We start from the raw sequence: 21,595 nt of genomic DNA, 5'->3' as shown, positions 1-21,595 counted from the left end.
CATACCTGCTGTACTAGACATTGTTGATGATGCCTTTTCGGAATCTAAGTTGACCCCTGTCTTTCTATTTCCTGCTCCCAGAAAAACTGATAGATATTACAGGGTCCCTGACTCTCGCAAGTTCCTTTTTAAAAATCCTACTGCAGATCCAGACCATTTAACAGGGACTCAAGGGCATTAAAGCTACTACTGCCAAAAATCCTACCCTCCTCTGATAGAGACTCCAGGGCGCTGGATAGATGGGGTAAGAAGGTATACACTTCTGCCACTTTGGCCATTAGGGCCTTAAACTGCCAATTTCATATGTTAAAGTATCAGCAGCGTATTATTGGATTGCTTAAACAGAAAATGTTGATTCCGGATTGTGCTGAAAATAAGGATTTACAAGGTTTATTGCATTCAGCTGAACAAGTTGCAAAACATACTTTGCAATGTGGTTTTGATTCACTAGAGGCAACTTGCAGGGCTGCTGTAACTGGGTCTATACTTAGAAGGCATGCTTGGCTCCAGGAGCAATCCTTGCCAGATCATGTTAGTGAAATTGCTGGATGCTCCCTTAAACCAGGACCGCCTGTTTGGCAACAAGGCAGAAGAAGTTCTAGGAAAATGCTTAATCTATGCAAACTGTTAAAGATTTTTTTACAAGTACAACCACCAAGGTTTAGTAGGCATTAGCCTTCCAAGAATTGGTCCTTTCCTGCCTCCTGCAGACCTTTTCAGTCCAAACCCAGATCCAGCAGAGCTCCCAGGCTTCAGTCCCAGGGTATGCACAGGACTAAGCAGTGAGGGAGGGGGGGGGGCCTCCACTTCCAAATCTGGGAGTAATAAAACTCTTCCCTATGGTAAACTGTCTCAATGACATATTTTTAAAACTTCAAAGCACTTCTCAACTGGCTGAACCTTTAGGTGGAAAGATTGCTCTGTATGCAAAGAATTGGGAACTCATTACCCAGGACAAATGGGATATAAATATAGTGTCCCAGGAATACAGATTTCACTTCCACATGATGTTCGTGTTACCCTGCTGCAGTCATCACACTTGGGTTATCCTGTCGTCAGGCGGTCCCGCAGTCGGACGGATTTCCAAAGTCTTGGTCCGACGTCGGTTGCTGTTTCCTCATTCCTGACATCAGTGTACCAGGGGGTACATATATTGCAACCGACGCCATTTTCTTTAGTCTTTCTTGCCGCGCGGTGCCCGAAGCAGAAGCAGATGTACATCGTGCATACTGCTGCAGTCATAACAGATGGGTTCTCCTGCCGTCACGCGGGTCCTCGGTCGGGCGAATTCCAAAGTCTAGGTCCAGCGTCGGTTGTCGCCGCTTCTTCCCTAACGTCAGTGCGACAGGGGTATAAAAGAACCAGCCAACGCCATTTTCTTCAGTCTTTCTTGCCGCGCGGTGCCCGAAGCAGAAGCAGTTCGCAAGTGCCGGTCGGCCAGCTCCTGAGATTACGAAAAATTTGGAACCAAAGTCTTCTTAAAAGCTAAGTACCCGTTGAAACTTTTCTTGCCTCAGACCGATGTCAGACAAAGTTAATAATTGTATTTCTTGTGGGAAGCAAATACCGCATAAGGATTTCCATTCCCTCTGTATACCTTGTTTAGGCCCAGACCACGACGTCTCGGTCTGTCGCTTTTGTGCTACATTCAACAAACGCACTATTAAGCGTCGGGCGGAGTTCGCCCAGCATTATTTTGGGAAAGCATTTAACTATACTATGTTGTTGGATACTCCAACTCCGGTTTTGACTAAAAAACGCAAAGACAAGGACCGACACTCGAGGCCCGTGGCCTCTACCGACACCACGCCAAAGCCGACTACATGTGGTCTGGTTCTCAGCGAGGTGCCTACACAGCCCCTGATTACCGACGACACATCTTTGGCGGTGTCTCCTGTACCCGAGGTCGCAGGCTCCTCGGCCCACACCCTGACTACAGATACCGAAGCCACGCTTGGCGTTGAAACACAGAATGTGGACAGGTCCACCTCCACTCAAGGTGTCTTCAGACCTTCCTCTTCTTTCTCCATCAAGGCTTTCACCAAGTCTAAAGCTACCATGCACTCTGAGACCAGCTACACAGGGCCCATCTCCAGGCCCCATGCCTAAGAAACAGATGCTTAAAATGGCTGAGGATTTAATTACTCTAATCAGAGGTTCTCAGCCACCTCCGGACAAATTACCCAGAGTGGAGGAAGATTCCTCCTCCTCTGATCAGGGCTTCATTATTTCAGAGCACTCTGATTATCAGGAACAGTCTTACTCCCCTTTTGAAGACTCTGATGCAGAGGAATCTATTCCTTCTGTATCCCCCCTGAGGATTACTCATTTGGAGAAACTCTGCATACGTTAAGGGAACACTTCCACTGGGAAGGCCAGGATTATTCAGATTCCAAGAAAAGGCTCAGGGAATTTCTTTTGTTACCCCAGCACAGGCCTCTGACTATTCCTCCTGTCCTGGACATCCTGGATGATGTTTACTCGGAGGCCTGCCTTAACCCGGACTCTCTTCCTCCAGCTCCAGTTAAGCCTGACTGGTACTACAGGGTTCCTGACTCACACCAATTTCTATACAAAAGCCATGCTGCTGACCTAGAAACCATCTCACAGGGGCCCAAGGGAGTTAAGGCCTCCATTGCGAAAAACCCATTGCTTTCCGAGAGAGATTCCAGATCCTTAGAAAGGTGGGGAAAAAAGGTATATACCTCGGCTACCTTATCCATGAGGGCCTTAAACTGTCAGTTTCATATGCTAAAATACCAACAGTTTCTGTTATCTCAATTGAAAAGTAAAATGTTACAACCTGAACAACCAGACATGAAGGGAGTTGCAGGATTTGATGCATAGTGCAGAACAAGTGGTTAAACATACCTTACAGTGTGGTTTTGATGCTCTAGAGGCCTCATGTAGAGCTGCAGTTACAGGCTCAGTCATACGTAGGCATGCCTGGCTCAAGGAACAAGCCTTGCCTGATCATGTCAAAGCTAAATTACTAGACGCCCCTCTTCAAAAGGATGTACTTTTTGGGGCAAATGCTGAGGAAGTATTACGGAAAATGGAGGAAAAGGCTAAATCAATGCAAACTGTGAAAGAATTTCTGCAGGTTCAACCCCCACATTTTAGTAGAAATTGGCCTTCCAAAAACTGGTCCTTTCCTGCCACAGACAGACCCCAAAGAGGCAGATACAGGCCTGAGGGGCAGAGGGCAAACACAAGGCTCGTACAGAGGCAGACAATGGCAAGCTCCTACACAAAGAGGTGGTGAGGACAACTCGCAATCTTTCAGAAAGCAAAACCAATGACTTTCCCCTTTGCATGCCAACCAGGTCTCAAATGGCAGCCCCCTTAGGAGGAAAGCTGGCACTCTTCTCAAAAAATTGGCATATTGTCACAAAGGACAAATGGATCCTGAACATTATAAACAGAGGCTACAAATTCCATTTTCATACCCTTCCAAAAATGAAAGGCATGCCAAACCCGCCACACAATCAAAGGGCAGAGGCACAAAAGCAAATTTCAGATCTTATAAACATGAAAGCTATTCAAGAGGTACCTACGCACGAACAAGGTCAAGGTTTTTATTCCAGGCTATTTCTGGTACCAAGGAAGGGAAAAGATGGGAGACCTATTTTGGACCTATTCATCCTAAACACATTTCTACTTGTACCAAAATTCAAGATGCTCACTCTACAGCAACTTCTTCCCATGCTGGGCAAGGAGTCTTGGCTGGTAACACTGGACCACAAGGAGGCATACCTGCATGTCCCAATCAGACAAAATTGCAGAAGATACCTCAGATTTCTTGCAGGTTCAACCCATTATCAATTCTCTGCATTGCCCTTTGGTTTATCTACTGCGCCCAGAGTAGTCACGAAATGCCTGGCATCAGTAATTGCCTACTGCAGACTTCAAGGGATACAAATATACCCTTATTTGGACGACTGCCTGATCCAAGCGGACAGCAAGCACATTCTTCTGAAACATCTGGCTTATGTAATAATGTTATTAAACTCTCTAGGATACACAGTCAACAAAGAGAAATCAAGACTAATACCATCTCTGAAGATAATTTTCCTGGGTGCCAATTTGGACACAAACACACAGATGGCCTACCTCACGCCAGAGAAGCAGGGGCAATTAATTCAATATTTCAGAACACTGGCAAATTGCACCAGGCTGACTGCAAGGAAAGTCCTGCAGGCTCTGGGATTCATGGCATCTTGCATCTTACTAATCCCATGTGCAAAGCTGCATATGAGAAAACTACAATGGTACCTAAAAAACATATGGTCTCAACACAGCCACAGTTTGGAAACAATAATACCACTAATTCCATGTCTGCAAAAGGAATTTCTGTGGTGGGCTCAAGCATGCCAAACAAACACAGGTCTTCCATTCAGTAAGCCTCAAGCAAATCGTCATCACAACAGATGCCTCGGACTACGCCTGGGGGGCACACATGACAGACCGGTGCATTCAGGGCAAATGGACCCAAAAAGAAAAGCACCTTCACATCAATCAAAAAGAAATGCTAGCAGTGATAAATGCTATTACAGATTTCAAGGACCTTCTACAAACCAGGTCAGCTATTGATAAGAACAGACAACACCACAGTTATGTGGTATATAAACAAGCAAGGAGGAACACATTCTTATCCCCTATGCAGACTGGCCATGTCACTTTGGAACATGGCCATGGACTTACAAATGAAACTACAAGCACAGTACTTGCCAGGCAAGGAAAACACGCTGGCAGACAACCTAAGCAGGAATATGACAGATCCACACGAATGGAAGTTGCATCCAAAAGTTTTTACAGAAATAATCCAAGAATGGGGAAGGCCAGACATAGATCTCTTTGCCTCCCACAAAAATCATCAATTGGAAAAATTCTGCTCAAGGATCTTCCATCCAAAGGCCTGGAGAGTGGACGCTCTCTCTTTCAGTTGGACATCAATGACAGTTTATGCCTTCCCACCTCTTCCTCTGCTGCCCAAAGTCCTATTGAAGACCAGAGCAGACAGACCACAGATGATCCTCATTGCTCCGGGCTGGCCAAGGGAACACTGGTACCCACTCCTGAGGAGCCTGACGCATTCCCCACCATGGACCCTGCCGCTAATGCCTCTTCTTCTGACTCAGCACAGCTTCAAAACTCTTCACAGTCAGCTGAAAACACTCAATCTAGCCGCATGGAAGATTCCTTAGCATCACAGCAGGCCCTGCTCTCCAAGGAGGTGCAGGATGTCATTTTGGAGGCCAGAAGGCCATCAACTAGAAAAGCTTACTCTGCAAAATGGAAACGTTTTTGTGTTTGGAATGAGAAACAAGGCCAGTGCCCTGGAAAACTGAATTTACCTCAAATACTACAATGTTTGGCTGAACTGCTAAGCAGTGGTCTTTCAATGTCCTTCAAGGATGCATCTGCAGTCATCACATATGGGTTGTCCTGCCTCAGGCAGCCCTTCGGTCGGCCGGATTCCAAAGTCTGGGTCCGGCGTCGGCTGATGTCGCACTTTCCCCGACGTCAGAGCGCCTGGGGTATAAAAGCATCAGTCAAACGCCATCTTCCTCAGTCTTTCTTGCCGCGTGGTGCCCGAAGCAGAAGCAGTTCGCAACTGCCGGTCGGCCAGCTCCTGTAATTCAGCTACCGAAGACTTCAAAAAGCTAAGTACCCCGTTGGGGACTCTTTCTTGCCTCAGCCGATGTCAGATAAAGTTAATAATTGTTTAACTTGTGGGAAACAAATACCTCATAAGGATTTCCACTCTTACTGCCTACCCTGTCTAGGCCCAGACCACGACGTCTCGGCCTGTTCAGCCTGTGCATCCTTCAACCGATGCACACTTAGACGTCGGGCGGAGTTTGCAGAGGAATTTTTTGGGGCTAGTTTTTCGTATAAGATGCCGTGGGAGACTCCGACTTCTCATTTAGTTAAGAAACGGAAGGACAAGGACCGACACACGCGGGCCGCGGTTTCGGCTGAAACCACGGCCAGGCCTACATCGAGTGTCTCGGCTGAAACAGAGTCCTTGGTACTTCCAATTACTGAAACCGCTCAACCGACTACCTCGGTCCCGGAGGCCCCAGCTGAGTCTGTTATTGAATTTCCAACAGAAACTGGTGTACTGGAACCTTCCGACACCATTCCTTTAGACAAATCTACACCAGCACGTGGTGCAGCCAGGCCTCCTGCATCCATGTCCATTAAGGCATTCTCCAGGGCTAAAGCTGCTAAACTCTCAAAAGCTTTGCCTCCCAAGGTTATCCCTCGGGGACCCTCTACTGGTTCACAGATTCTAAGCTTAGCAGAGGATCTTATCTCCTTAATTAGGGGCTCTCAACCTCATCCGGACAGGGGCTCCCAACCTCCTCCAGACAAAAGGCCCAGGGTTGAGCCCTCTGATCCCCACTCCTCAGATGAGGCCTCTGATGGCTCTACTCTCTCGGACCACCAGGAGGAGGCTTTTTCGGCCTACAAGGATTCTGATGCAGAGGAATCTATTCCCTCGGCCTCCCCTCCTGAAGAGTTTTCCTTTGGGGAGACACTACACACCATGAGAGAGCATTTTCAATGGCAGGGCCAGGAATTCTCTGATTCCAGGAAAAGATTAAGGACCTTTTTACATTTGCCTCAGCATAGGCCTTTAGCTTTTCCTCCTGTTTTGAATGTCATTGATGATGTGTACTCTGACTCTAGCACAACCCCTGATTCTCTCCCTCTGGCTCCTGCCAAACCCGATAGGTACTACAGAGTCCCGGACTCGCATCTTTACCTTTACAAGGCCCACTCTGCTGATCCAGAAACTATTTCCCAGGGCCCTAAAGGGGTTGCAGCTGCCACTGCTAAAAATCCTCTCCCCTCTGAAAGGGAGTCCAGAGCTTTAGAGAGATGGAGTAAAAAAGTGTATACTTCTGCTACTCTTTCTATGAGGGCATTAAATTGTCAATTTCATATGATACAGTACCAAGAGTATTTGTTAGATGAATTGCATAAAAAACGGTCTTCACCTGACCCCCTAGACCGCAAGTCACTTCAGGATCTGGTACATAACTCACAACAGGTTAGCAACCATTTCTTGCAGTGTGGTTATGATGCATTGGAAGCTTCATGTAGGTCAGCTATGACTGGCGCAGTTATACGTAGGCATGCTTGGCTGAAGGAACAATCTCTGCCAGACCATGTTAAAGCAAAGCTGCTGGATGCTCCTCTGGAAAAGCAGAAGTTATTTGGCTCCACGGCTCAGGAGGTCCTAAAGAAATTTGAAGAAAAGGCAAAATCCATACAAACAGTCAAGGATTTTCTCCAAGTACAACCACCAAGATTCAGCAGGAATTGGCCTTCCAAGAATTGGTCCTTTCCAGACACAGAGAGGTTTCAGAGAGGCAAGAACAGGCGTGCCAGAGGTAGAGGGCAAGCTAGAGGCTCCTACAGAGGACGTCAATGGCAGCCTCCCAACTGCTGCACAAGGACAGGCTCAATGACTTTACTTTGACACCGCCAACCAGGGCTCAATTGGAAGCAACTTTGGGCGGAAAGCTTTCTTTATTCTCAGAAAATTGGCACAGTATTACAAGGGACAAATAAACACTACAAATAATAGACAAAGGATACAGGTTTCATTTCCACACATTACCAAAAAGAAAGGGCATGCCAGACCTGCCACCGAATCAAAGGGCAGAGGCTTTGAAACAAATTTCCAGCTTAATGCAAATGAAAGCTATAGAAAAGGTTGCTCTCTCAGAACAAGGCCAAGCATTTTATTCCAGACTATTCCTTGTTCCAAGAAAAGAAAAACAATGGAGGCCTATTCTCGACTTGTCTGCACTGAATACTTCTCATTGTGTCAAAGTTCAAAATGCTGACTCTACAGCAGCTCCTTCCCATGCTGGGCAAGGGGTCTTGGCTGGTAACTCTAGACCTCAAGGAGGCATACCTGCATGTCCATATCAGACAAAGTTGCAGAAGGCACCTCAGATTTCTTGCAGGGTCAGAGCATTATCAATTCTCAGCATTGCCCTTTGGCTTATCTACTGCGCCCAGAGTATTCACGAAATGCCTGGCATCAGTAATTGCACACTGCAGACTTCAGGGGATGCAAATATACCCATATCTGGACGACTGCCTTATACAAGCGGACAGCCAACAAACTTTGGTAAAACACTTGAATTATGCCATCCACCTACTTCAGGCCTTGGGATATACAGTCAACTTTCACAAATCAAGACTTGTTCCATCCCAAAGAATAACCTTTCTGGGTGCAGATCTAGATACAAACACCCAAATGGCCTTCCTCACAGAAGAAAAACAAAATCAACTACCAGACTACTTCAAAAATCTGACAAGACAAACCCAGCTGACTGCAAGGAAAATCCTGCAGGCCCTGGGTTACATGGCTTCTTTTATCCTTCTGATTCCGCAAGCAAGACTGCATATGAGGAAACTACAATGGTACCTAAGGAGTTTATGGACTCAGCACAGTCACAGCCTGGAAACTTTGATGCCACTCATTCCATGCCTTCAAAAGGAATTTCTGTGGTGGGCTCAAGCAAGCCAGTCAAACAGGGGTCTGCCTTTCAGCAAACCAATAGCCAGCCAAACCATTACAACAGACGCTTCAGACCACGTATGGGGAGCTCACATGGAGGGCAGATGCATTCAAGGTCTATGGTCACAAAAAGAGCTACGCATGCACATAAACCAAAAGGAAATGCTGGCAGTGATACATGCAGTCGAAGCCTTCAAACCCTTTCTGCATCATGGCCATCTGCTAATAAGGACAGACAACACCACGGTTATGTGGTACATAAGCAAGGAGGCACCCATTCCTATCCTCTTTGCAGGCTGGCAATGAATCTATGGGAACGTTCCTTGAAACTCAATATACAGCTACAATCCCAGTTTGTGCCAGGGAAAGACAATATACTGGCGGACAGCTTAAGCAGAAATATCATGGATGCACACGAATGGATGCTGCACCCAGACATCTTTCTTCAGATAACACAATCATGGGGGAGGCCATACTTAGATCTTTTTGCCTCCCCCCACAATCAACTGAAGAAATTCTGCTCAAGGACATACCACCCACAAGCATGGAAAGTGGACGCTCTCTCTTTCAGCTGGAGAACTCTAACTGTGTATGCATTTCCACCTCTCCCATTAATGACCAAGGTTTTACTGAAGATCAGGACAGAGCAGCCAAAAGTGATTCTGATAGCTCCGGACTGGCCAAGACAGCACTGGTACCCACTGTTAAAGAGCCTGTCACGCACGAAACCATGGCCTCTTCCTCTATGGCCACTTCTACTGACACAGCACAATTACAAAACTCTACATTCCAACCTGAAAACCTTGCAGCTAACAGCCTGGAAAATACCTTGACTCCTCCTCAGGACAAGCTATCCCAGAGTGTGAAAGATATTATTATGGAAGCTCGCCAGCCTTCCACAAGAAAGGCATATTCAGCAAAATGGAAAAGATTTCACATTTGGAACACCACAAAGGGCCTAGATGCGACAGTGATGAACATGGCACATATCCTGGAATACTTGGCAGAAATGTTCCACAGTGGTCTGTCTTACTCTTCCATTAAAATTCATGCTTCAGTAATTTCAGCAGAGTACAATACTGATTCACCTGTCTTCTCTCATCCTCTCCTAAGACAGTTTCTAAGAGGAATCAAAAACATCAATCCTCCAAGGAAAACCACCTCTACCTACTTGGGACCTTAACTTCATGTTGGAAAAACTAACACTGCCTCCCTTTGAACCAGCAGCATCTGCAGAACTACAGTTCCTGTCTTGGAAGACTGCTTTCCTTCTGGCCATAACCTCAGCAAGAAGAGTATCTGAGTTACAGGCCCTTATGGCAGTACAGCCTTTCCTTATTTTTCATCAGGACAGAGTTTCATTGAGAACCAATCCTACATTTATGCCAAAGGTAGTATCCAGGGTTTCATTAAATCAAGCTATTCACTTGCCTACCTTCTTTCCAAATCCACAAAACAAAGGGGAGAAACTTCTGCACACCCTGGATATACACAGACAGTTGCGCTACTACTTGGACAGAACTAAAGGTTACAGAAAAACTGACCAGCTGTTGGTAGCATATGCTGCTGGTACACAAGGAAAAGCAATTTCCAAACAGACAATTTCAAAATGGATAGGCAATCGCATTAGTTTTTGTTACTCCTTTCATGGAAAAACTGTGCCAGCTAACATTAGACCTCATTCCACGAGAGCCACAGCCACCTCCACAGCCTTCTTAAGAGGGGTAGCTACCAAGGACATTTTAGAAGCTGCTACATGGAGCTCCGTGCATATATTTGCCAAGCATTACAATTTACCTTTATATTCCAGATCCAGAGCAGGCTTTGCTACGGCAGTCCTGCAGGGCATTTTAGCTACACCATCCTTTACATAGTTCCTCCACCCCCAGATTGGCTATGGTATTCTACCCATATGTGATGACTGCAGATGCATCCTTGAAGGACATGGTACAGTTTTGTACCTACCATAAATGTAGATGTCCGATAGGTATGCATCTGCAGTCAGGTTTACCCTCCCTCCTTCCCCTCTGTGGTATTTCTTGGGTGCTTACCCCTCTTATAGCTAGCTGGGGGGATCTATTATGGTGTATTTGTTTTTATGTTATTGTGCATGTTTGGATTTTTACATGCATCTCTCCAAATTTAGCCTTCCTTAGAGGGCACCTGGCATCTGGAGCAAGAAAAACTGAGGAAGATGGTGTAGGCTGATGCTTTTATACCCCAGGCGCTCTGACGTCGGGGAAAGTGCGACATCAGCCGACGCCGGACCCAGACTTTGGAATCCGGCCGACCGAAAGGCTGCCTGAGGCAGGACAACCCATATGTGATGACTGCAGATGCATACCTATCGGACATCTACATTTATGGTAGGTACAAAACTGTACTTTCTCCTCCATCAAAATCCATGTGTCAGCCATTTCTGCAGAATACAACACTGATCCACCTTTATTCTCTCACCCTCTATTAAGACAGTTCCTCAGAGGGGCTAAGAATTTAAGACCTCCAAGGAAACAACCAATACCTGCTTGGGATCTTAATTTCATTCTGGCAAAACTGACTTTGCCCCCTTTTGAACCAGCTGCCTCATCAGATTTACAATATTTGTCCTGGGAAATAGCTTTCCTTCTGGCTATCACTTCAGCTCGTAGAGTTTCAGAACTACAGGCTCTTATGGCTGTCCAGCCTTTTATCATCTTCCATCAGGACAGAGTTTCATTACGTACCAACCCGTCCTTTATGCCTAAAGTGGTATCCAGGGTAGCTTTAAATCAGGCCATACATTTACCTACTTTTTATCCTAATCCTCAAAACAAAGGGGAGAGATTACTGCATTCCTTGGACATCCACAGACAACTGCGTTATTATTTGGACAGAACAAAACCTTTCAGAAAATCAGAACCGCTTTTTGTGGCCTATGCGGTAGGAGCTCAAGGAAAGTCCATATCCAAACAGACAATCTCAAAATGGATAGCCCACTGCATACGCTTTTGCTATTCCTTTCATGGCAAAACTTTACCTATAGGCATTAGAACTCATTCTACCAGGGCCACAGCCACCTCTGCAGCCTTCCTCAGAGGAGTTCCTACCAAGGATATTTTAGAAGCAGCCACTTGGAGTTCTGTGCATACCTTCTCTAAGCACTACAACCTACCATTATACTCCAAATCTAGAGCAGGCTTTGCCAGTGCAGTCTTGCAGGGAATTTTGGCTCCTCCTAGCTCCACCTAGTGCCTACCACCCCTTTCTTAGCTTTGGGATTCTACCCATCTGTTATAACTGCAGCTGTATGCACGATGAACATAGTACAGTTTTGTACCTACCATAAATGTAGATGTTCGAGTGCTAATACAGTTGCAGTCCAGGTTTCCCTCCCTCGTTCCCCTCTAGGGGTCTTCTTTTATGGTGTATTTGCTTGCAACTACTGGTCTTTGATTATATTGCATTGCATTATTATATAATTTTATGTATTGCCTTCTTTCTGGGGGCACCTGACATCTGGGGCAAGAAAAACTGAAGAAAATGGCGTCTGCTGGTTCTTTTATACCCCTATCGCACTGACATCAGGGAAGAAGCGACGACAACCGACGCCAGACCTAGACTTTGGAATTCGGCCGATCGAGGACCCGTCTGACGGCAGGAGAACCCATCTGTTATGACTGCAGCTGTATTAGCACTCGAACATCTACATTTATGGTAGGTACAAAACTGTACTTTTGCAAATGCCGGTCGGCCAACTCATGAGATTTTCGAATTTCAGACCAAAGTCTTTTATAAAGCTAAGTACGCCATTGGGGAAACTTTTCTTGCCTCAGACCGATGTCAGAAAAAGTTAACAATTGTATTTCTTGTGGAAAGCAAATATCTCATAGGGATTTTCATTCTTATTGTATTCCTTGCCTAGGCCCTGATCACAACGTCACTTCTTGTCGTTTTTGTGTTAGATTTAATAAACATACTATTAAAAGAAGTTTTGATTTTGCACAACATTTTTTTGGTAGAAAATTTAACTATAACATGCCATCGGAGCTACCGACTACCGGCGTGCATAAAAAGCGCAGGGACAAGGATAGACAGCCTAGGCCTAAGCCCTATTCCGAGGCCTCGCTTGATCCAGTCTCCGGTTATCAGTGAAGCTCCGACGCAGCCTCTGACTACCGCAGTTCTGGAACCCGAGACCGCTACAGATATTTTGACGGAATGTACTAGGCCGACGCAGCCTTTTACTTCAGGCCCTACCGATGATTTACTTTCCAAGGACGTTGGTACTTCTGAAACGCCATCGGTTTCTGTAGGCGTTTTCAGACTGACGACTCTTGCAGTCAAAACGTTTTCCAAGTCGAAGAGTCCTTCTAAATCGAAAAAGGCTTCCCTTCAGTCCCCTGTTCAAGGCCCTATGCCTAAGAAACAGATGCTCAAAATGGCTGAAGATTTGATTTCTCTTATCAGGGGTTCACAGCCTCCTCCTGATAAAAGGCCTAGACAAGAGGAAGATTCTGCTTCCTCTGAACAACTGTCTATTTCTTCGGATTCGTCTGAGGACCAAGACCATTCCTTCTCTCCTTATGAAGATTCTGATGCTGAGGATACTATTCCCTCAGCTTCCCCTCAAGAAGATTACACTTTTGGGGAAACTTTACACACTATGAGGGAACATTTTCACTGGGAAGGTCAGGATTACTCTGATTCCAAGAAAAGGCTCAGAGAATTTCTTTTACTCCCCCCCCCGACACAGACCCCCTAGCCATCCCTCCTGTTTTGGACATTGTGGATGATGTCTACTTAGAATCCAGTTTCAACCCTGACTCTCTACCTCCTGCCCCAGCCAAGCCTGACAGATACTACAGAGTACCTGATTCCCACAAATTTCTTTACAAAAGCCCAATAGCTGACCCAGAGACCATCTCCCAGGGTCCCAAGGGGGCTAAGGCTTCCATGGCTAAAAATCCAGTACCTTCTGAAAGGGATTCAAGAGCACTAGACAGATGGGGGGAAAAGGTTTACACCTTAGCCACTTTAGCTATGAGAGCACTAAACTGTCAATTTCATATGATTAAGTATCAGCAATTTCTGATCTCTCAGTTAAAACAAAAGATAACCACCCTACCTCAACAATCTGAAATGAAAGAAGTACAAGATTTGTTGCACGCCACCGAGCAGGTGGGCAAACATACCTTACAATGTGGGTTTGATTCTTTAGAGGCCTCCTGCAGAGCAGCTGTCACTGAATCAGTTATACATAGGCATGCCTGGTTAAAGGAGCAAAGTCTACCTGATCATGTTAAAGCAAAACTACTAGATGCTCCCTTACAGCAGGATGTTCTTTTTGGTGTTAAAGCAGAAGAAGTTTTAAAGAAAATGAAAGATAAGGCGAAATCAATGCAGACAGTCAAAGATTTCCTACAAGTACAAACCCCCTCGCTTCAGCAGAAACTGGCCAACAAAAAATTGGTCCTTTCCAGCCACTGAGAGGCCTCAAAGAGGTAAATACAGGCACCTAAGGGGCAGAGGACAACCACAAGCTCAGTATAAGCCTCGCCAATGGGGCACTCCAACCCAGAAGGGAGGAGAAGACGGGTCTCAACCCACCAGAAGGCAAACTCAATGACTTGCACCTCAGCTGGCCAAACAAAGCTCTTTTGACAGCCCCCTTGGGGGGGGGGGGACTAGCACTATTTGCAGACAACTGGCACATGGTCACAAAGGACAAATGGGTCCTAGACATAATTTTACGAGGATACAGATTCCACTTTCACACCTTGCCAATAAAAAGAGGAATGCCAAACCTGCCACAAAATCAAAGGGCAGAGGCTCAAAAACAAATTACAGCTCTCATGGCCATGAGAGCCATTCAAAGGGTACCAACTCAAGAGCAAGGTCAAGGATTTTACTCAAGACTCTTCCTAGTACCCAGAAAAGAAAATGCTTGGAGACCAATTCTGGACCTTTCAGTTCTAAACACTTACTTACAAGTTCCCAAATTGAAGATGCTAATACTACAGCAGCTACTTCCCATGTTGGGCAAGGAAGCATGGCTGGTAACGTTGGACCTGAAGGAGGCATACCTGCATGTCCCTATCAGACAAAGTTGCAGAAGATACCTCCATTTCATTGCAGGTTCAACCCATTATCAATTCTCTGCACTGCCCTTTGGCTTATCTACTGTGCCCAGAGTATTCACAAAATGCCTGGCACCAGTAATTGCATACTGCAGACAGAGAGGAATTAAAATATATCCATATCTGGACAACTGCCTCATCCAAGCAGAAAGAAAAGACATTCTCTTACAACATCTGGCTTTTGTGAAGTATCTACTAAATTGTCTGGGGTACACAGTAAACGAAAAGTCGTCAAAACTTGTACCCACACAAAAAATGACATTCCTGGGTGCCAGCTTGGACACAACGGCCCAGAAGGCTTATCTTACACCAGACAAGCAATTACAACTGACTCAATATTTCAAGACAATGGCAACAAAGACCCAATTAACTGCAAGAAAAATTCTGCAGGCTTTGGGCTTCATGGCATCTTGCATTCTGATAATACCATTTGCAAAACTGCATATGAGGAAATTACAGTGGTACCTAAAAAGCGTATGGTCTCAACACAGCCACAGCTTGGACACAGTGATATCTCTCATTCCCTGCCTTCAACAGGAATTTCTATGGTGGGCACAGGCATGTCACCTCAACAAGGGTCAGCCTTTCACCTTGCCCCCACCCAGGCAAACTATCACAACAGATGCTTCAGACTATGCCTGGGGGGCACACATGGCAGGGCAGTGCATTCAAGGCCTACGGACTGCAGAACAAAGAAAACTGCACATAAACCAAAAAGAGATGCTAGCTGTACAGAAAGCTCTGACAGCCTTCAAGGATATACTACAGCCAGGACAACTTGCAATAAAGATGGACAACACAGTAATGTGGTACATAAACAAACAAGGGGGCACACATTCCTACCCTCTTTGCAGGCAAGCAATAATCTTATGGAACACAGCTCTGGCCTACCAAGTCCAGTTACAAGCTCAATTCCTGCCAGGACAGAAAAACTCATTGGCAGACGACCTAAGCAGAAACATCAAAGATCCCCACAAGTGGAAGCTAGACCTACAAATATTTACAATGATAACTCAAAGATGGGGTCTACCAAATATATAGACCTGTTTGCCAGTCCTCAAAACTACCAGTTGACAAAATTTTGTACAAGGACGTTCCACCATCAAGCTTGGAAAGTGGACGCTCTCTCCTTCAGTTGGGAAAACCTGACAGCATATGCCTTTTCTCCATTGCCTCTTCTCACAAAGGTTCTTTTGAAGGTCAAAAAGGAGAAGCCTCGACTGATTCTCATAGCACCAGACTGGCCACGCCAGCACTGGTACCCGCTTTTGAAGAATATGGCTCACAGCCCACCATGGATATTGCCTCAAATACCTCATTTGGTCACGCAGCAAGACAAGCAGATTCTACACAGCCAGATCAAAACCTTAAACCTGGCGGCATGGCAAATCAATTAAGCATCCCACCAGCCCCTCTTTCACAAGCAGTACTGGATGTTATTCTAGAGGCCAGGAGGCCAAGCACCAGGAAGGCTTACTCGGACAAATGGAAAAGGTTTTGTGCTTGGAACCAAGCTAAAGGCCAAGACACAACTCAGCCTCATATGCCTCACATTCTACAATATTTAGCTGAGATGTTGCATACAGGACTTTCCTTCTCCTCAATTAAAATCCATGCTTCAGCTATTTCAGCTCACTACGACACGAATCCACCCTTATTTTCAAATCCTCTTCTAAGGCAGTTCCTCAGAGGGGCAAAAAACATTAGGCCACCTAGAAGAGCCCCTACACCAACATGGGACCTCAACTTTGTTCTGGAAAAATTAACGCTACCTCCCTTTGAACCAGCTTTTTCTGCAGACCTTCAGTTCCTATCTTGAAAGACTGCCCTGCTCCTGGCAATAACTTCTGCTAGGAGAGTATCAGAATTGCAGGCACTTATGGCAGTGGAACCATTCCTCATTTCTCATCAAGACAGAGTTTCTCTACGAACTAATCCTTCCTTCATGCCCAAGGTGGTTTCCAGTGTAGCTTTAATTCAAACCATCCACCTACCCACTTTCTTCCCCAATCCACAGAACAAAGGTGAGAGACTCCTGCATTCCTTGGACATTCACAGGCAGCTTCGTTACTACTTGGACAAAACTAAGGCTTTCAGAAAAACTGACCAGCTCTTTGTTTCCTATGCTATAGCTTCTCAAGGGAGGGCCATATCCAAGCAAACCATTTCTAAATGGATAGGCCATTGCATACGATTCTGCTATACCCATCATGGGAAACCAGTTCCTCCTATCATTAGATCCCACTCTACCAGGGCAACAGCTACCTCTACAGCCTTTCTCAGGGGGGTTCCTACCAAGGAAATTTTAGAAGCTGCAACTTGGAGTTCTGTACACACCTTCACCAAACACTATCACTTACCTCTTTATTCCAAGTCCAGGGCAGGCTTCGCCACTGCAGTTCTGCAGGGCCTCATTGCCTCCACTAACCCTCTATGATGCCTCTACCCTACCTTAACTTTGGGACTCAACCCAAGTGTGATGACTGCAGCAGGGTAACACGATGAACATAGTACAGTTTTGTACCTACCATAAATGTAGATGTTCGAGTGTTCACCCTGCTGCAGTCCAGGTTACCCTCCCTCCAACCCCTCTGATCTACTGGCTAAATCTTTGCTATGCCTTTCTGATGTATTTGCTTATAGCTGAAGGGATTTTGTGTTTGTACAGTGTTCACAACTTTTGGTACTAATTGGGGGCACCTGACATCTGGGGCAAGAAAAACTGAAGAAAATGGCGTCGGACCAAGACTTTGGAAATCCGTCCGACTGCGGGGACCGCCTGACGACAGGATAACCCAAGTGTGATGACTGCGGAAGGGTGAACACTCGAACATCTACATTTATGGTAGGTACAAAACTGTACTTTACCAACACCAAGTGGATGGCCAGATCTACCCCCAAATCAGTGGGCGGAGGCCCAAAAGCAAGTACTTTCTTAAGCATGGGGGCTATTCAGTTGGTACCAGAAGAGGAAAAGGGACAAGGTTTCTACTCGAGACTTTTTCTGGTACCCAGAAAAGGCAGTTCATGGCGTCCTATCCTGGACCTGCCTACTCTAAACAACTTTTTGATGATTCCAAAATTCAAGATGCTGACTCTTCACCAGTTGCTCCCTATGCTAGGCAAAGACGCCTGGTTGTCAACACTAGATTTCAAGGAAGCATGCCTGCACATCTCAATCAGGGAATCTTGCAGAAGATACCTACGCTTCAAAGCAGGCAACACGCACTGTCAGTTCTCTGCACTGCCCTTTGGCTTATCTACTGTGCCCAGGGTATTCACAAAGTGCCTAGCTCCAGTCATTGCATTTTGCAGACAAAGAAATATTCAAATATATCCATACCTGGACGATTGTCTAATTCAGGCAGAAAGCCAGGGCATACTTTTTAATCATCTGGCCTTTGTACAAAGGCTGCTAACTTGTCTGGGGGTACACTATAAACGAAAAGAAATCAAACCTGGTAGCCTGTCAACAAATTATATTCCTGGGAGCAAGCTTGAATACAACTTCCCAGATGGCCTTCCTCACGCCAGAGAAACAAATTCATTTGACAACCTACTTCAAACAAGTGGCCACAAAACCCCTGCTGTGTCTGCAAGGCCAAATACTACAAGCCTTGGGGTTCATGGGCTCCTGCATTCTTCTAATTCCATATGCAAGACTGCATGTGAGGAAACTACAATGGTATCTAAAAAGCCTATGGTGTCAACATTCAGAGGATCTAGAAGCAATGATTCCTATCATACCTTGCCTACGCCTAGAGTTTCTTTGGTGGGCAGAGGCCTGCCACCAAAACAAGGGACTACCATTCACACTACCACCTGCTGCCCAAACTCTAACAGACTCATCAGACTATGCATGCGGGGGCTCACCTGGCAGGGAAGTGCATTCAGGGCAAATGGAACCCAAGTCAAATGCACCTGCATATCAATCAAAAAGAAATGTTAGGCATACAGAATGCTCTGACAGTATTCAAGGACCACATTCTTCCAGGACAATTGATGGTAAAGATGGACAACACCACTGTTATGTGGTACATCAACAAGCAGGGGGTACACATTCGTACCCCCTCCGCAGACTAGCTATGGCATTGTGGAACACAGCCTTGAGCTATCAAGTGAATCTACAAGCTCAATTCCTGCCAGGAAAACTAAATACACTGGCAGAAGAACTAAGCAGAAACTTCATGGTCCCACACGAGTGAAAACTGGAACCAAGGATTTTCAACATGTTGACAAGCAAATGGGGGAGCCCAGATACAGACCTGTTTTCCTCATACATGATATAACAAACTTGCTTTACGCAGAGCACCTTAAAGCTTTTTCCCTCTACTCGGTCTCCTGTAGATTGCTGAGTGATCTATGCCTGGCTTATAAAGCATCCACAAACCACACACCTGTGAATCTCCTGCATATTCTTAAGTCAGATAGTACCAGAAGTACAAGGTCTGGAGATCTGAATTTTGTTTGCGACTTAAACAAGCACATGCTGGAGAGACAGATGTCTTTAAGACTGCCCCTGTTATGGAACAGGCTTCTCATCAATGTGAAGTTGAGTTAGTCTATTACGCAGTTAAGCATAACCTAGATAAGTGGATGAGGAATAGGAAATTTACACCAGGCCTGACACCTGTGTCACATATGGACAGAGGTAGCTTTTAAATGCCTGACCCTCAGGTCATCCTCATTCTTTCAGGAAATCTTGGATAGGCTTAGAAAGCCCCCCCCACCCCGGTCATTAGTTTAGTAACATCTTTGAATCTACTGGAGATGAGGCAAGCAACTGAGAAAGTTCTGTCAGGGCTACTCCAGAAGCTTGGGAAACTGATACCTTCTCCTTGAATTACGCTTATCCATTTTTGTCTAGTTTTCGTCCAGTTCCATTGATCCCCAGTATACTGTACGAAATCAAGGAGGTAAAACGAAGTAATACTAGTAGAAGGCTATTGTTTTGACCAGTACAGCACTGGTTCCCTGTCTTTAGCAACATGGCAGGAGGAAAGTACAAAGTGATGTCAGCATTCGGATCTGACTCAAAACTAGGGTCCCCTGCAACATCCTAATCTGGGCACACTAAGGCTGATAGCTTGGGTGATCTTGCCCTTATTCCCAGGAGTACAGTTGTTTCATGACCTGCTAAATATTGCAAAGGAGGCTAGGAAACCTAACACAAGAAGGTAATATCTGTGCAAATCCAAAACCTTCTCCTTTTGGTACTAGTTCAGGGACCTTGATCCAAAGAATGTTAAAGTGTTATAGTCCAGGAATATTTGTCAGACTTTTGTAAAAAAAAAAAAAAAATCGGGTTAAGCTTACACCTCCATAAAATTGCTGAAGGGGGCAAGATTGTGGCTCAGCACCAATTGATTATCTAAGCCCCTTTCAGAAAGGCTGCTTTTCACGGAGTCTTTAACGTTTTATTTTGTCATTTTTGCCCATCTGCTTTTGAGTCCTTTAGATTAATGATATGTAAGCTAAACTGTGCAATCATTTTCCTTTCTAATTCATCTGCCTTCTTGGGGTGTCTTCATTCTTTGGGCCTGTCAGGGACTGGCTGTGCCTCCCCTGCTGCTTTTGTGAAAGTCCCTTCCTGCTGCTTTTAAGAGGTGGGTGTCTGTCCTTGAAGAGGTCTTTCTTCCTAGTTCCTTGTGGGGGACGAACACCAGGAGGGACCGAGTGTCTTCTCTCCCAAGAGACTTTCAGTCTTACCCGCAGGTAGCCTCTTGTCATTTGGATGGTAGTTTATTTGCTGACACCGGGGGGGGGGTGCTAATTGCACTTTTCGGGGAAAAGATTTAGTGTTCTTTTTGCCAGTGGGTGTTTCACCTGCTGATCTTTGGTGCACTCCACACTGCTTCTCCCTGTTAATTTTTGTCATTGTTGCTTATTTGGTCCATTATCAACAGGCTTGGTTACAGCAACCCTTTTGGCCCCATGAGGTTTCCCTCTCAGTCCTTCACCATGACATTGGGCCTTCTGACTACATCTTCTCCTTTCCCCTCTACTCTGTCATCTTACTGGCGTTTCTGTATTTTTGGTTTCCCTGGCTTCTTCCCTTCTGGTAGTTTTGTATATTGGGAATACACCAAGCATAAGTCCAATCAAGAAAGGTTTTCAGTTTTGGATAGAACATTAAACATTCTTGTAGTACCAGATGATCTAGAGAGAGGACCATATTTGATATGTTGGGAATATATTCCTGACATCCCCTTTTGGAAGGAAGGGCCCTCCATCCAGCCCTAGGTGCTGGTTTCCTTAAATTTCAGTTACATGTGTAGTTGTATATCAGTTAACAGTGGTGGTGCTAAATTTTTCTTGTAGTTTTTGATTACAGGGTGGCTGCTCACTAGTGGCCGATGGAGACAAACTGGAGTATTCAGTGCAAGGTTTCACAGCTTGCAGTATCATGAGCATGCACAAGAGGCGCTGACTTGGGAAGGGGAGTGACAAGGCAGAAACTGACTCACTGTGTTGGAGAAGGGGAGTAGGAACATGTGAGCATGCCTAAACTTACATTCCTCTCTGTGACCGAGAATTGCTGGAAGAGTGTCTGAGAAGTGCATCATAGCAAAGACGGAGTGCCTCCTTATAAGTACACCTAATGCACCCCTCCACCAAATGATTATGTAGTTAGTATGGGGTGGGGAGGTAGACTCTCCTCATTAGTAACATTCTGGTCAACTTCTTTTATGAGGGGCAGCATTCATGACACTACAGTCACTTCTCTTACTTAACTGCCTCCCTTGTTGGCCCAGTTGATTGGCCCAGCAGTTAGCAGGGCCCAGCAGCCTAGGTCAGGAAAAAGTGATGAGGGAGTGCACCAGAAACTGGGGCAGTAAGTACCACTGATGGCAGATGTTACTTGCCATGGAGTGACCAGGGTGGGGGGATATCAAGGCTATGCCTTTGTCTGCAGGTGGAGAAACTTCAA

General features: G+C 45.6%; 1 protein-coding gene across 1 annotated transcript in view; it reads left to right on the top strand.

The window, feature by feature from the left end:
- Positions 1-21,595, top strand: part of CAD (carbamoyl-phosphate synthetase 2, aspartate transcarbamylase, and dihydroorotase) — a gene marked incomplete in the record, with an annotated part of 2,299,829 nt that overhangs the window by 2,085,415 nt on the left and 192,819 nt on the right.

This window comes from Protopterus annectens, chromosome 6.part1, assembly GCF_019279795.1.
Source record: "Protopterus annectens isolate FY-2018-M chromosome 6.part1, PAN1.0, whole genome shotgun sequence".
Taxonomy (NCBI): Eukaryota; Metazoa; Chordata; order Ceratodontiformes; family Protopteridae; genus Protopterus; species Protopterus annectens.
Note: the sequence above shows the minus strand (reverse complement) of the source record. Positions and strands in the feature narration are given on the sequence as shown.